We start from the raw sequence: 16,804 nt of genomic DNA on the forward strand, positions 1-16,804 counted from the left end.
GCACTTTGACCAAAGGAAAGGATGTACAGGCAAACAGCAAGCATGATTGGAACAGGGAGTGGAGTATTTTGATTAATCTGAATATTAACTGGGCATGACTCTGTTTTTCTTGTACAGGCAGAGGCCCCAGAGGTGGATGGGCCTCCAGCTGACAGTGCTGGAATAACAACAGCACTAACTGGTGCTGCTGGTCTGGGATGGGATATCCTGGCACATGGGAACTGGATTGATGCTAGGTTCAACCCTAATTAAACTGTGTAACTGTTAATTGCACACTCAGCCAACTTGCTCGTGCTGGCCAACGTCACCCAGTTGGGAGGGAAAAGTGGAATTTAATTAGAAACATGTATGCTGGGATGCAGCCCAGGGGGACAGCCAGGCGTTAGAGGTGGGGTGCTGGGTACTAGCCCCTGCGGTGATGCTCAAAATGAGGCCATCACTTTCAACTCATCTTTCCTAAAAGCATCCACCTGCAAAGGTTAAGCTTGGCTTGTCTTTAATTGGTCTTTACCTTGGTGGCACCTCCATTAATCCAATCAGTGCAGATTAATTAATTAATTAGGGTTAAAATGGATGGTTGCAAGTGGACCTGGCTTGGCAGAAAGCAAGCAAACAGAAGAAAAGGCAAAATTCTCTCTGTGAAGCTTTTGCAAGACTCAAATAGCTGCTTTGGCCCCCAGTTCCTGTGGGGGTGGGCAGGGGCTTCCTGCCGTACTGATACAGCCCGTCACATCCTGCAGCCATGCTGGGGCAGAACTGGAAAATTGGCTTTTACTGTGATCCAGGTGGAGTTAATATTAGCTGGGAACAGTCTATTGCAGGACATGGGCCTGTCGGGGAAGGGGACGGGAGCTGAGAAGCAGTGCGATGTCGCAGAGGCTTTGCCAGGGTGTCACTGCTACAGAGGGTCACACAAACCCATTTTTGCATCCTCACCCCATGAGGTAGGTGACATGTAGAGGGCACGTGCTGGGTATGTTTTGGGGATGCTGGGTGATGAGTCAAAGCCCCTCACCTAATCGCGATGCCCTGGGCAGATGGAGCAGCAGGAGCCCAGCAGCTGCCTTCAGAGCTGAATTAAGCAGCTGGAGTCAAGCTGGAAGCTGAAGTTATTGGCTCTTAGAGAGCCGAGCAGGTTCTCTGAATCCATTAGGGTTGCAGAGATAACTGATTTCTCAGCTTTTGTGGCAGCACTGTGGGAAAAAAAAAAATCTCAACAAACTATCTCCTTCCAAAAACTGTCAAAGCAAAAAGACTCATCTTGATCAGGTCAAAACTGGAAAACAGAAGTGCTGGCACACAAAAAGGTTTTTTTTAAAAAGTACTGTTGGGTCAGAGGGAATTGCCATTGAGGAGAAGCATTCATGGCTTTTGTAAACAGAATGGGCTGAATTTGAGTAAGGAGCCTCAGAAAGTCATGGGTGTCTCTAACACTTCTCTTTGATCCCAGACAGAGGGTCAGCTTTACTAATTCAAGGCCAGATAGGCAGAGCTGAATCTGATCGTTGTCTACCTGATAAGAGCCCTGCTGTGGAAACCTGGAGCCAAGATCTCAAGAGCCTCAGTAAATCAGGGTTTTATTCAGCCTGCCAACAAAGAGCATTTTCCTTTTAAAATCCAAATTATTAAGATATGCATGACTCCGGCTCAGCTGGGAAAGGCAGGTGGGATCTCCAAGGGCAAAATTCAGCCTGTCCCAGCCATGTGCCTTATCTCCAAAGCTCTGCCTGTCCCCAAGGACAGGGTGTTAATGAACGGTGTTAATGAATGCCCAGGTCTGCCCTCACCTTGCTGGCACTCATGCACAAGCATCGCTTTCATCCCCCACTGTTTGCTGCTCTGGGGGGTGTATTTAATGGCCTGGCCTTGCAAACTTGCTCTGATCAAGTAGCTGGGAAGTTTTCCAGCGAAACAAGCCTTTTGGGACAACTAGGGAGGAAAACTAGGCAGGAAAGCCTGCCTTACTGAAAGCTATTCTGCTAGGCCAGAAGAAAACAAATCAAAACATGTTACAGATACTGAATATATAGTATTTATACATGAGGCACCTGTGCATGTGCCCTGCATGCACAGCAGAAAGAGCTCACCATGCTCTCGGTGTCCTTCCTCAGCCCTCCTCTTCCTCGCCATCTCCCTTTTTGCTGCTTGGACATGAGGAACCGAAATCCAGAGCCCTAGTTTGCTCTTGGGTGAAGGGCTTGAGCAGAACTGTCTGGAACAATGTCTGGGACAAAAAGAAACAACACAACAGCAGCTTTTTAATAGTAGTGAAAACAGAGCCAAGCATGAATAATTCAGAGAGACGTGAGCTCAAGGTTTTGCATGCAGTGGGCAAACAGTGGGGTTTTTATGGCTGCATTTGCTCAAAGCAGCAGGAGGATGCAAAAGGGGCTTGCAGGGGTCTGTGGGCTGGACCACCCAAATGATGTTTCTTTCTCCCCGCCTGGCCAGACAAACACACATTAACTCCTGAACACCCAGTGCTCTCCCCATCGTTAATCATCTTGACCCATGGACTCTCTGAGCTGCACCCACGCTGGGTGAAGCTCTCATTAGAAAGCAGAAGCAAAGTGTGTTCACCTTCTGCCAAATTAAAAGCCCAGAAAAAGGGAAAACAAAGCCCAGAAAGTCCCCGGTGCCAGGGTGCGGAGCTCCGGTGCAGAGCCGACAGGCACAGGTAACACGTCTCGGGGCACGTGAAGCTGATGCTGTGCCAGAGCAGCTCTCCCGCAGATATAACATTATCGATTGCTTTTGTTTTACAAGCGACGTCAAAGTGATAATATTTGGCAGCAACATTAACATTGAAATATGAGCTGCACTTGGGCCTTTTTATATTTAATCGTTTGAAAAACGGCGGGGGGGTGGCATTTGTGCCCTGGCGATCCGCCTACCTGTCGGATGGTGCCGCCGGGGAGGTGCTGAGCAACAGGCAGGGGACCTGTATGGTGCTGAGGGGACGCTGCTGTCACCCCACAGCCTGTGTGCTGTAGGGACACTGTTGGTCACCCTACACCTTTCCGGTCCCCACATCTCAGTCCTGCAGCAGCCACAGGGTGAGCAAGGCTGGTGCAAAGTCTCCCGCGCCCGTGGTGGTGCAATGTTTATTCATCTCAGTTTATCTCCTGAATCTGCTTTTCCTAATCAACTCGAAACACTTGTTAACGTCCTACGCAGGATGCTGGGGAGAAAGGCAGTGTGGAAAATGAGGTGGAGTGCACTGACATTTAATTCAGATAAGGAATTATGCTGAAATAGAGTTAAAAATTACTGCCCCGGTGCCAACTAGCTGCAGCCAAGAGCATGGGAGAGCCATGAGTGGGAGATGATGGTTTGACCCAGGGGTGGGGGGAAAACCCATCACTCTGCTTTAGCTCATGGACAGGTCAGTTCTTGCCTGATTGGGAATGTGGTGACCTAAAACTGCTCCTCCTTAAGGGCCGATGAGTTTGTGAAAGGGAGGAAGGCACACATCTACACTTTTTTTTTTTTTAAGAATTAATGTGGAAAGGGGCATTTTTAAACATGACAACTTATGTATTTTTCCCCAGCGTGGGAAGGGACAGTCTTAAACACCGCAATTTATTTATGCCTTTTTTTCCCCCAAGAGTTTGATTTATATTTTTCAGACAAATACTTCTCATGGCAAGGCAGGAGAGGTGCCCTGGATCTATTCCTGCTGAGATCATGACAGCAGCATCCAGCTGGGTCTGGGGTTTCTCCTGTGTTGTTCTGGTACAATGGACCAACTCAGAGGCTGAGAACCAGGATGCATCCCAGGGACTGGTAGGTATGTTGGGGACCAGGATGTGTCCCAGCCCTGCACGGCACAGGGAGGGTGGGCAGCAGGGCTCTGCTGAGGGGTCTCACCCAGGGAACAGCTTCCTGACACAGCCAAGCACTCAGTCCTGCTCCCAAGTCCTCGTTTGCTCCATCAGCAAATGGACCTTGCTTGAGCTGAATAATTCAGGCTCTGCAGCGGCTGCTGGTCCCGCCGGGCATGCAGCATCACCGGAGAATGCCAACGAGGCCAGTGCTGCAGAGTAGCAACAACAGCGACGTTTTGGCCCAGAAAGCAAAAAACTGGATCTTTTCCCCCCTCCTAACCAATGTTATCCTGACCCCTGGGGCATGTCCCCTTCCCAGAAGAGCCAAACTGCATTTTGAAGCCCTGGGAGCCAAGCTGCGCAGTCCAGATGCTGGCACAGAAATCTACTCCTGGCTGCCTACGGTGAGATGCAATTGATGTCATGGCCTCAGGGATGTAGGCAATGACACGAGGTGGTTTCAGGACAAGGAGCACCCTGGGAGCCAGTGGGCAAATAGACCTTGTCCCCAGGTCCTTGCCACTGCAGTCCGAGAGTTGCGCCTGATGCTGGAGGACACCCAGGGATTCTGCTCCATTTTCTGGATGAACAGGGCTGTGCATGAAATAATTTGCTGAGAATCATTAACCTAATGTTGGAGGCTTTTGATAAACGGCTTAGCCTGCCTGTGGGGAAAAATGGGCTGAATAATGGCACGGGAAGAGACACAACAAAGAAAGTGGAAGGAGCAGTGGTGGGTTTGGGGGGGCAGCAGCATATCTCAGCCCCATCCCACCCCTCTGCCCCTTCTGGGAGATGGGAGAGGAGCAGGAATGCAGTGTGAACACCAGAATCCTGCCCAGATGAGGGATTAATGGATAAAAACCCAGGAACACGTCCCAGTGCTGCACGGGGGCCAAAGGGGAAACTAAAAAGCAGCTTCAGGACCACAAATACAGGAGCTTGTGGAAAACTTTCTGCCAAAGAAAACAAACAGAAAGGTGTTTTTGGCAGAGCTCAGTGGTTTTGTCAGGCAGGTTTTCACTTGTATGCGCCTGAGATGGGGAATCAGCACCGTGCAGAAGGAAGTTTGGGGAGAAATATTCCCATTTCTATACAGAAATTGTGCCAGACAAGCAAGTTGTAACAAGAAGCTATGAACAGGTAAAGAGAAATGCCACTGGCTTTCATCTTTATGTCTTTTTGCAATTTTTATGTCTTTTTGCATTTTTTATGTCTGAATTGGAATTAACTTTTGAGCTGGAAAAGCACTAACCGCTAATAATGAAGCCCAAAATGCATCGGTCTCAACGTTAGGTGTCACCCACACTCCCCCATTCAGTCCGCAGCCCTATTATTTTAAATTGATGCAATTCTTCATCTTACAGAGTAATACATTTTTTGTTCTCTGGTGCCCAGCAGACCTTAAAGCAGAACAAATGCTTTAATAAAATCGAGATGGTGCTTCCTGGAAGCCAGAGCACTGGGTTATTAAGAAGAGGAGCAGGTTTGGGAATCTTTTTAATAAATTATTGCTTAATAGTTCTTTCTTGCAACATATCTATATGATTAGTAAATGTTTTCTGTTCACTGATTAACTTTGTTTATTTCTTAATCAGGTTTAGCACCGTCTGTCTCGTGGTTATGAAATAATTGTTTGATTAATGTGCCTGAATTTACATGTTCATTAAGCCCCCTGAATCAGTTCTGTACCAATTAGCCACGCCGTAACACGCAGATCTGGGACATTAGAGTGACAATCTTACCCCATTAAGTAATAACTGTTATATTGATTGGTGATAATGGAGCAGAGGCAGTAAATCCACGTTCGTTTGGCTGAGTTACAGCATCCCGGGGGTGATGCTGGGGGGATGACGGCTGCACCCCAGAAGCACCTGATGCTTCCTGTTGGTCTGGCTCCCTTTTGCCACCAGTGGATGATCAAGTGGCTTTAATGGATTCCTTCAATCTGGTTGCCCAGGCGATGATGTCAGATTTAGCCACCACAGCACCTGTTTGGTTGATGCTTCCAGCCAGGATGGGTGATCTGGGTGAGATGTGCCAAAACAAGAGCACAGCCCCCCCTGCGCCTTCCCAATGCCTCTGGTCTCAGGGGGCTCGAGGTCCCAATTAGTAATTAGTAACAATGGTGAAATTAGCTCTTCCCTTTCAATGACAATGAGCTGTGCCTTGTGGGATGGGGGTGGAATGGGGATGGGATGAGATGGGGATAAGAAATGGGAAATGGGAATGGGGACAAGGACGGAACAAATGGGGTTGGAGTTGGGGACGAGAATGGGAACAGGGATGAGAGCAGGAGGGGACACAAGGCCAAAGAGGGGGACACTGCCAAAGAGGTGGCTTGGCTGCTGACCCCAAAGGAGGTGAGACAACCATGTGATTGCATCAGACGCAGCCAGAAACATCTGGAGACACTTTCACTAGGGAGAAGGAGACCGTGTGGGAAAACAAGCCATTTTCCATTTTCCTGGGGGTCACGCCAGCCTGTGAGGATGTGACCCCCAGACAGCTTCACAGCCAGTAACACTCCCGAAGAGCCGCTGTGAGGGCAAGTTACTATATTTGCTTTCACCATAACTGTGGGTTTGTTGTTTTTTTTAATGCTGGATTCTGCTCTCAAAAACTAGGACACAGCCACCACACGTGTCAGCTCCAGAGCTGCAGTAATCTCCTGCCATCGGTCGGGGCCGGGCAGGCTGCGTGCTCTCCGGTGGTTAATTTGCAATGTAGCATTGGGCTTCGTCACGCTGGGGAATAGCTGAAATAGTCGTTTTTCTTTCGTACAGGAACAAGCAGACCTGGACTTTATAGGCTTTATTCTCCCTTCGATGCATTAACATTGACAGGAATTATCTGCAGGAATCTCCCGGGTGTCATTTGGAGGAAGGCAGCAGCCCTTGCCGAGCTCTGCTCCCAGGCAGGTGCATAGTAGTAGTAATAATAATAATAATAGCAATGACAACAATAAATGATGCAATGGACACCTTCAAGTGAAGGGGAATGCTCTGGACAGCACAGGGAAGGATTGTTGCTTTTGCAAGGAAGGAGAGGAGAGCTGTGCTCCATTCCTGTGTCAGCCCTAATTCCCAAATTTGGGATGGAGCCATCCCCTGCCCTGTCCCAGCCCTCGGATGCCCCTCAGCACTGAAGAGGAGGTCAGAACAAATCGCTCTGCTGGCAGCAATCCCTGACCGTTGCCAAGCGGGAGCTGCTGGGGGAGAATGGTGATGGGGGTAAAAATGGGCATTTTGGAAGGTTTTCATGAGTTTCCCTATTCCAAGCAGGAATATGGCTGCGCTTGCCTCACCGTGCCCCAGCTTTTCCCCATCCAGTGGCATTTCAAACGCAAACCAAAGCCGGGGAGAGCAAAGAGCATCTCCAGCATCCCCAGCTCAGCTGCAGCAGCTCAGCACTGCCCGGCACAGCACGAGGGAGCAGCCGCCTCATTTATCAACCAGCGCTAAATGAAGCTGCCAAAATCCCATGGTAAAGCCATGCGAAACAACTTTGCCTCTGGATCTGCTCCTCCATCGGAGCAGCAGGACAAACCCGCCTGCACAGACGGTTTCTCTGTTCCTCCCCCGGCAAAACACCGGCGCTGCCTCCCCGGCAGCCACCAGCGGGGAACCTGCTGCCACCAGGATTTGAGGACCCGTTTGGGTTGGGGATGCCCTGACCCACAGCAGCCACCATGGGGACAAACCAAAACCACCCCTAGGGATGTGACCACCTGAGCCCCAGCTCTTCTGGAGGGGGGAACAAACTGGTCACCAGCAGAATTCCAGCCCTGCCGTGTCCCCTCTCCATCCGGAGCTCCTCCCTGCCAGGTGGCTGCTGTGGGGTGGAGGTACAAATATCACCCGTGTCCCTGGCCAGCCTGGCCCCACAGTCACAGAGCACTGTTTTTTGATAATTTATTAGTAGGGCAATCTGATTTATGCCCTGTTCTCCCAGGACCTGCTGACAAATGAGAAGTTGTATATCAGGAGTTTATCTTGCGGAACAAATAAATAGGCAGAGAAATGGAAACCTCATGAATTTTTTAAAGAGCTTATCCATTTTTTTCCCCTTTTTTTCCAAAGGCAGAATGGCTGAAAGGAAATTTTCCCTCCATCTGCATCCTGTGCTCTTCTTTTCTCTTCAATCTCTTAATCCTCTTCCTTCCAGCTTTAATCTATCCAGTTGCTTCTTTCATTTTTTTCTCTCTTTTTGTTATTATTATTTTTTTAATTAATTCCCACCCCCTCCAAACAATCACAAAACCAGTGCCAAGATGCCAGAGGCCCACGTCCATCCTTCTGGCCCCACAGCTCCGGCGAGCTTCCGCAGAAGCCAGTCTCAGCATTACAACATCCTTCTTCCTATTCTTTCCCTTCTCTTACCCTAAAATGACCCCTTCGATTTGCAGCTACTGGGCATTTATTGAGCTTGCAGGCAGCACTGGGAGAGCAGGTCCCTCCTGGGAGACTCACATCACTGTCGCTGGCATCCTAATGAGTTAATTAAGAAAAATCAGGGCAAGAGAGGTGCGAGCCCTCAAGGGATGGTTACTGGGAGATGCAGCCTCCAGGAGATGCTCACTTGTGTCCTGGGGGACCGTGGCCAAGCAGCTGCTTCCCGGGGGACCAGGGAGATGCAAGCACTGGGGAGGACCCTCGAGAATGTTGTTCCTGCCCAAATTCTACAGTTGGAAAACATAAATGAAAAAGAAGGAGAGGAAAAGCATCTGTGTTGCCAGCAGAAGTTCCTTAGTTCACAGTGCTGGTTAATTCTGTGTGTTTTCTCTCTGTTTTCTGCCTCACATTGCTCAGGTTGGCCAAAGCAGAGACAAGCACCGAGAGCATGAGATTTGCTGAATATTGACTTTTAATTAGCTGCTCCCTGATAAGCTGGCCCAGCTCCCCCAGGTGCTCAAACCCCTGGTAAAGCAGGATTGTGGCGTATTTTCCACCCCTCAAGGAGGTGGGAGTCCCTGGAGGAGTTTACTGGGGGCTCAGCAAGGATATAAATAAGAAAATGACTCAAATGAGGCTCCTTATCTGGATGTCATCATCTTAGTAACTCAGAGCCTGGCAACATTTACAAGTGCCAGCCTCATCCTCGGGAGGAAGGTGGAGTTTGGTGCCACGGCCCCGGGGTTGCGATGCCGTGACAGCATCACTTGCTAAGGCCTCGGACTTGGGCATCCCTGTCCCCACTGGTCCCCTCGCGCTGATGCCCTGGGGACACCGAGGATCAGAGGGGGAGAAACCCCTTTCAGCTGCACCCCTTGAGTAAAACATTTGCTGCTAAAACATTGATATTTCAAATGACAAAAGGACCTAAATGTGGCTTCAAAACCAAACTTGTTTTTCCACATCTCAGCTCGTTAGTGGCACAGAGCAAGAAAGCAACAAGCGACCCATTTAAATTGTAGATTCTGACCTTTATGCTTAAGATGTTTTCAGACATCCTGTTTACAGCTTTTTTGTGCTGGCACTTCATAATCCTCAAAATGAGATTTTTATGCAGCCTTTTTTACTATTCTAATGCACCACATCATCTTTTTTCCTGCTGAAGAGCCCTCCTGAGACAGCCTGGGTAATTAGAAGTTTCTGAAAAGACCCAAAAAGAAGAGCTGCAGCTTGCTGCCTTGGGGGGGAGGAAAGGACGGCCGCCCTGGTGTTCCCACCACAGAGGGGACCCAGCATTTATGCAATGAAAGTCACCCCAGTACCAGGGCACAATGTGCCTTGGGCTCCGCTTCCTGGATAAGGGACCTGCAGAAAGCTTTTGGCTCAAAACCCAACATTCTTGACGTTTATTTGGTGACATGAGTACCTGGGGACACTTAAAGCCAACGTCAAAAGTCCCCTGGCAATAACCTTGAGGCTTTTGGGATAAAAAACACCCTCAAAACCCTGCAGAATTGGCTCCTTCTGATGCAGCATCGCCAGGAACAGCTCAGGCTGTTGAGTGTGATTTGAAGTCACTTCGTTTAGGTCATGGATCCTTGATTGCTCTTTGGGCAAGTCTTGCCCAGAAGAAGCAAAATAAAACAGTCTTTGAAAGCTATTTTTGCAAGCACTATTTTAAACCAATGACACTAAATTTCCCCCCACATCCGTCAAAATGGCGGTAGAGCAGCTAATTTGCCAGAGACATCCAAAATTCTTGTTTCTCTGGCCTGTGCGTGCTGCAAAACCTCACAAATGTGTTGACATCACTCAGCTGCTTCCCTCGCTGCTGCCCCACTCCTGTCTGCAGCACCCCCCATGCATATGTATACCCATCATGCATATATATGCCCTCCATAAATATATATGCCCTCTATGTGTATTCCAGCCCTGAGCTCCCCGTGGTGCAGGAGAGGGTTTAAGAGAAGCCGGCAAGGTATTTGCAGGAAGCAAACTTTGTTCTAATGGATGCTGGTCCAGGGGAAGGCACCGTGCACCCCATTAGGAGCCCTGGAACTGCAAACATCCCATTGGGGAGCTGCAGAGAAGACATCCCTGGTTTTACAAAATGCAAGACAGAATTACTGGTTTTGTAGGAAAATTAGGACTGTTTGGAAGAAGGGAAAGCCCTTGGGTGGTGGACCCAGTGTGGGCTTTGCTGGGCAAGGGACTACCTGGCTGTCCCCAGCCGGTAGCAGATCTCATCACCCGCCCCCCTGGACCCCCAGTCCCTCCCAGTCCCTGCAGCCTTGGCTGAAGGGAGGGAGTACTGCTGGGGTGTTTGCATGGCCAAACCCAAGAAATCTAGTACTGAGTGGATAAAAATAGTACAAATTGCTTTTCAGCCCCCAGCCTGGAGCTGAGGCTGCACTTGCCAGCCTGGTTTCCTATGGAAACGAGCTGCCACGGTCTGTGTGCCTGCCTGCGCCCGCCTGGGGCAAGTCTGGATGGATCCCTCGCACATGGATGCTCTCGTATCCCGCATGGACCTGGCTGAGGCTGCAGTTTCCCTCGGTGGGGACTGCAGCAGGATTCATCCCTCCACTCAGCCGCTGCTCTCCCGAAATTCCCAGCCTCCCCACTGCTGGCTCTGCGGGATGCTGGGATGCACAAACCCCAACACATCGCAGCCACAAGCAGTCCCCATTGTGGGGACATTCCTTGGGGTCCCCCCACTCCCCTGGGGCTGCCTGCTGAGCCCGTTGCCCTGCTTGCAGCAAAGATGCTTATGGGAGAAGGGTCCATGACTACTGAAGGTTGCTCCTTTAATCACGTTAATGCAGGGGTATTTTTTCTAGATTATTTTAAAATTATCTCCTGACCCAGAGGGACTCAGGCTGTGCTGCGGCCTGGCATGTGGGGGGAGCGGGAGGCAGACGGACATGCTGCCACCACGGCAGCAGCAGCACCGGGCCACCGATGGGGCTTCCAGCTGCCACCAGCACACCCTAAAAATGCCGCCCCGGTCCTTAAAGCTGTCAATAAAAGGAGGAGGGGTAGTTGAGAAATCCTCTCTCACCTTAATCACTTTATAATTGTAATTTTTCCTACTCCCAAAGTCGGGAAATTCTGAATTTCATTTTTAATTGATCTGACACATTTTAATATATATATATATATACACACTATTTTTTTTTTCTTGCTGGGCCCATTCTATAAATCTCTGGCTGGATGCGAGTGCCGGGGCTGGGGGCGGCTCCCCGGGGTGAGGGAGTCTAGCATCCCTCCGCACCCTCAGCATACCTTGCCCTTGAGCGCACCGGTGGGACCGGGGCTGACCGGGAGCCGCTTTCCGTCCCCAACCTCGTTACCAAACAAGAGCGGGGGGAGGAAAAAAGGCAAAAAAAGCAGACAAATAAAGCAGAGAGGCGGGAGCGGGATGGGAGGCGGGAGCGAAGGGGTTAAAGGCAGCGCTGCAGCCGGCGGAGGGAGCGGAGCCGCAGCGGAGCTGGATGGAGCCGTTAAGTACCGGCGCCCGGCAGGGGCTCCGGGCAGAACCGAGCGGCAGCCGGCGGGCCGGGCTCCCCGCAGCCCGGCCGGTATGAGCGGAGCCCCGGCGGCACCGCGGGGACCCGGCGGGGGCTGAGCCGCGCGGAGCGGCCCCCCCGGCCCCGCCGCTCCCGGGGGCGGCCGGCGCATGGAGCGGCGGCGGCCGGGCCGGCCTGGGAGAGCGGCCGGGGCGGGTAAGGAGCGGGCGGCGGGGGGATCGGGGGGATCCGCCGCCAAGTTGGGCTGTGGGGAAGGGGCATCCGCGCTGGGGGCGGTTAAAAACGGGGGGGAATGAATTAAGAAAAGCGCAACACAGCGCATATGGGGGCGGCGGGAGCTCCCAGGCCGGGTGGGGGGACCCCGACGGCGGCACCGAGCGAGGGTGGCGGTCGGTTCGGTGAGGAGGAGCGAGGAGAGCTCGGCGGCTCCCCGGGGGTTAAGGATGCTCGGCGGGAGTTGTTGGGGATTCTCGCCTGGGTAGGGATTTTTCGCTCTATTCTGCTGCTCGCCAAAGGGTTTCGTGCTTCGGAGCGGGAGACGAGCACGGAGAGAGCTCGCCCTCCTCCTCCTCCTCTTCCTCCCGAGACTTTGTGCAGGAACATCCTCGGCAAGAGAAATGGGGAGCGATGCTAATCCTTCCAAGTACACCTCCCCTACTTGTTTTCTTCTTTCGATACCTATGCTGACAACTTATTGGAATGTTTTAATATGAAGTTAAAAGAAATGTGTTCAGGAAAAGCAGAGACAGTTGGAAAGCTGCATGAAGGTTACCTTGAGCTGAGCATTATAAACCATTTCTTCTGTGAAGGCAGGATTAAATAAAGTTTCTCAGCAATTTGGAGCTGGAAAGCACAGTCTGGCAGTGGGGACCAAGCCCCCAGCCCCGGGGTGTCCTCCCCCAGCCTGGCCCTGGCCCATCTGCACCTTCCCACCCTGCGAGTGCCGCAACCTTCCCCTCTCCAGGGATTTGTGCCGAGTTATTCTTGATAATGGGCTTGGGTCGGTTATGGCTCACTCCTGCCCAAATGTCACCCTGGCTTTGGGGTTCCCGATGTGCAGGGTCCTGGCAGCACTCTAGGCTGGGGGCGGCTTTGCTGAGCCAGCAGCTGGATGGGATCCAGCTGTGTCTCCTTAGGGACACCCCTGCCTTCCTCCCATCCTCCTCCTCGCCTGGTTCAGAGCAGCCCCATGTGAGCATGCATCCCCTCCGGTGTGCATCTCAGCTCGCTAAGTCTTATTGAAAACCGTAACTGGATTTTGCAGACTGGGCATGAAATACCTAGAGCATAATATGTATTACAACTCATTAGGTTAAGCCCATTCAGTGCTGTCTGAATGAAGTTAAATCACCTTTTTCACAGGGTTTAAGTGTGGAAAGGGTGTCACAGGTGAGGATAGCACAAAGGGGGAGAGGGAGTGCAGACTCCGCAGCAGTCCGGGGTGTATCCCTTAGTGTCACCAAGACCTATCCCAAATACCGCTGTGTGTCACCACCGACACAAATCTGACACTCCACCTCCCAATGGAGGTCTCATTCTGGCCTTGCAAGGAAAAAAGTGGAAATAATGGGGAAATATAGGCTTCTCAGCGTTGCAGGTGGGGATGGGGCTGATGCTGGCAGCAGGGATGCTCGGGGAGGGAGGCTGGGGGCCAGCAAAGGAAAGCCCGGTGCCAGCAGATGGCATAAAGCTGATGGGGAGAGTCAGATAACACATGTTCTGGGGATTGTGGGGTAATTAAAATAATAATTATAATGCAGGAACACAGGGTGCATGTCAGCAGCTGGGATGGGGGTACTGGGTGCAAGGGCTGCAGCATCTCTGCTGTGCTGGCTCAGTTAAATCATCTCCCCAGTTCCCCAGCATCCTCCGCCTGCCTAAATCTCTGGAATACTTGGCTATTTCCTCCCCTGCCATCGGCATCGTGGCGTGTGCTTTTTAAATGATTCATGGCTTAAATCATTTTTCTTTTTTGAGGCATTTTCACATTTGCTTGGGGAATTCATCCTACAAGAGACTGGAACGGGCTTTGATGTAATTGCATGCGGAGGAACAGAGTACAAAGCACAAACCCCCCGTTTTGGCTCCGGTTGGGCCACTGTAAAGCAAAATACATAGGGAAGCAAGTGGAACCCTGCAAACTTCTGCATGCTGGAGGGGTGGGAATACCTGGAAATCAGCAGCCTGAAGGCAACTGCATTTCTGCACCCCAGCTTGGATTTGGTTTGGGGATCCCCTTGCCTGCCCCACAGCATATCCTGCCAATGGCTGCGGGGTCGGGGTGGGGATGAGCATCCCCTGGGCAGGGGGCTGGGGTGTTCGTGGGAATTCACAGACCTGGGCAGCTCAACAGCAAATGTTGTAATATTTAAAAATTGGTTTAAAGTTGCTTAAATCAACTTGGTTAAATAAAATAGCCCTTCTCTGGATAGCACTGGCTGGTCATTCTTGGTGCGTTGAAATAACCCAGGGCAGGATCCAGCCTATTACCCCAGGGTTTATTTATAACTAACTCAGGCCTTGCATAAATGGTGCTGGTGCATGGCGAGTTTTCATTGTCTAGAGAGTATAGGGAGTGCTAATAGGAGGCTGTCCAATTAGCATGGCCCCGTTTCTGTGGATCTCGCCTTTTATAGGCGTTAATCAATTAGTCTGGGGCAGACTCATCCCTCCAGAGGGAAGGATCTGTGATACCTCCCAAGCTCAGTGCTTCATGCCCAGCTGGGCTTGTGGCTTTGGCTTCTCCTTGCCCTGGTCAAGTGCTGAGACCATTGGTAAATCTTCTCCAGAATATTTAAAAATCAGGTTTTGCCCATAAGCGAGTTTAAACCCTTCCATCGATTCCCAGCAAGGGAAGAAGATTTACAAACCCTCCAACACGCTTGCAAATCCTGCACAGAAATCTATCAGCAGATGGGCAGGTCCTGCTCTGGATTTACAAATCAGGCCAATAAATCCTGAATAAGAGGTTTTTCCTTTGCATATCTTGGTGGTTTGGCCTACAGAAGGGATTTAAAAGTTCCCCAGGGAAGCATGTGCCTGAGGAACATCTCACCACAGAGGAAGAGGTACTGACCCTGGGGTGAGTTGTGTCCCCACACAGGGACAGAGTAGTCACCACTCGCTGTGACACCCCAAATCTGCTGAGCTAGCTGTTTTTAGGCACACATGAACCTTTCCTGTCCACCTCTCCCAGTGGAGGGGATGCACAGACATGTTTCTCAGCAGAATTAAGGCAGGGAGCAGCTGAATAAATAAACTTTGCTTTGATTTAAAGGCAGGTGAGTGCTCAACTGGCCCTGGGAGAGGCATGTGCTGGGTGCTCAAGGGGAGATGTGACACATCAGGTTGTCCTGCTGCAATGGAAACCTCGATTTTTCAATGTCCCATTTTATCTCAGTTTTGTTCCCAGCAGTTATGGTATTTAAATTCAGTGTGATGTGTCTCATTTGCTGCTTCTGTTTCAAAGAGCGAGAAAGGGCAAAAATCCATTTTTATGGGGCCAAAGATGATGGTGGATTGACCTAGGAGCTCAAGTTGCCCAAATTCCGCCTGGGCAGCAAAGCCAAGCTCCTGCTGTGGTGAACTCCTGGGGATGGAGGCTGAAAGGTTTGGGAGGTGCCAGCACTGGCGTCCCTGGGTGTTTATGCTGGTGTCACTGGTTGGTGCTTGTGCTGGGGAGGCACAAGGGTGTGAAGCCACATGAGCTGCTCTGCAGTGACAGAAATCACCCGTTGCCAGCACCCTGCGAAGCTGAGGGTGGGGATGGAGGGACACGAGGCTTTCTGAGAAGGCATGTGGTCCCCTCATCAGAGCAGGTGGCTTTTGGGTGACAGCAGGTCCAGGGAGCACACCAGGCACTGTGTCCTGCACACCTCTGTTTTCTAGGTCTCAGCAGAAGTGTTTTTGGAGGAAGCTGTGCTGTGCTCCCAGGAGAGTGGGTGAGCACCCAGGGGTGCTCAGCAGGGTGCAGGACCGAGGTGGGTGCCTGTCCCACAGGACAGCAGTCCCGGCACGTTGCCCTGCTGTGGTCATTAGACTCCATCCCATCCCACTGTATTTTAAAGGCCTATTCTTTCCCTGTCCCTCTGATAAGAAATGCTAATGATGTGATGAAATTGGATAGTTTGGTCGCCTTCTCCTCCTAATGGAACTCTTGTGCTCATTAATTTGCTGTTTTTAATGGGTTGATTGTTCTCCTGTGCTGAGGGAACCACGTGAGCCCCTTAGTGTGTTTTGCCGTGGTTGGATGTGAGGTGGTGCTTGAAGGCAACTGAACCTTGGTGCTCAATAATTGCAGAGCAATTTGGAGACAAGACCCAAATGTATAATTTATTGACGCTTCGTTCATCCCGGTCACAGAGATGCTCACGCCACACAGTGGAGCCTCCTCAGGACCTGTGCCCACCTCCCCGTGCAACAGCTCTGCTCGGGGGGGAAGATAAATCTTGCAAATTAATGAAGATTTCCTTGGCCCCATAATTGTAGAGCCCCAAACGCATGGGGCAGAGCTCCCCTGCTTTCTGCTGGCTGCAGTGCTGTTATGTTCAGAGGGAGGTGGTCCAGGCATGGAGGGATGGTCAGCGGGCATCCCGCTGCCAGGACGAGGATTTCAGCTCTTGGCAGGAGCGTGGCAATGCAGGTAGGAAAGGAACCAGTCCCCCTTTTTCCCCCCCATCCTAGCTGCCTGCTTGTAACAGTGCAAAGTGCCTGGGAGCAGTTTTCGTGTCAGCCTTTGTACCCGACTGCCCACAGCAGCCCTTGAAAGCCCAGTTTTGCATCACTGCCTGTTGCACAGCACTGGCTGGTTAATGTCCCTGTTGGCATCGTTAATTTGGCTGGTAAAGTGTGTCACTGCTGTCCTCCAGCCACGCCACAGGCTGGGCTGGCACCGCTCCACTCTTGAACCCCTGGCAGGAGCTGCACCAGGGGTGCAGGCGTTGGGGGGTGCAAGTGTTGGGGGTGCGATGCAACCCCTGGGGGACACTCGCCATTGCAAGCTGCAGTGGGGACAGGGACCCACAGGGTCCTGCTGAGGTGGCTGCTCCATCCA

Source organism: Nesoenas mayeri, assembly GCF_963082525.1.
Source record: "Nesoenas mayeri genome assembly, chromosome: 17".
NCBI lineage: Eukaryota > Metazoa > Chordata > Aves > Columbiformes > Columbidae > Nesoenas > Nesoenas mayeri.